This window comes from Orycteropus afer, unplaced genomic scaffold (genome assembly GCF_000298275.1).
Source record: "Orycteropus afer afer isolate SDZICR_OR568_19922 unplaced genomic scaffold, OryAfe1.0 scaffold00463, whole genome shotgun sequence".
In the NCBI taxonomy this organism is placed as follows: Eukaryota; Metazoa; Chordata; class Mammalia; order Tubulidentata; family Orycteropodidae; genus Orycteropus; species Orycteropus afer.
In genome coordinates this window covers 2447331-2447926 of record NW_006922050.1, presented here as the reverse complement: position 1 = coordinate 2447926, position 596 = coordinate 2447331, and positions in this window count along the sequence as shown.

Here is a 596-nt window from a genome sequence, read left to right as displayed (position 1 = left end):
CCAAAAATCAGTTGGATTCCTCTACACCAGCAAAGAGATTGCTGAAGAAGGAATAAGGAATTCAATACCATTTATAATAGCTACCAAAAAAATAAGATACTTGGGAATAAATCTTACCAGGGACACGAAAGACCTGTACAAAGAAAACTATTAAAAACTACTTCAAGAAAGCATAAGATATCTACATAAATGGAAGAACATCCCATGCTCGTGGATAGGAAGATTGAATATTGTAAAAATGTCAATTCTACCCAAAGCAATCTATACATTCAATACAATCCCAATCCAGGTCCCATCAACATTCTTTAGGGATATGGAAAACCAATCACTAACTTTATATGGAAAGGAAAGAGACTTCAGATAAGCAAAGCACTATTGAAGAAGAACAACAAAGTAGAAAGTCTCACACTACTGGATCTCAAAACCTACTATACAGCCACAGTAGTCAAAACTGCCTGGTACTGGTTTAATGACAGATACATAAACCAATGGAATAGAATGGAGAACCCAGAAATAGATCCATCAACCTATAGTCAGCTGATCTTTGACAAAGGGCCAAAATCCATTAAATGGGGAAGACAATGTTTGTTTAATAA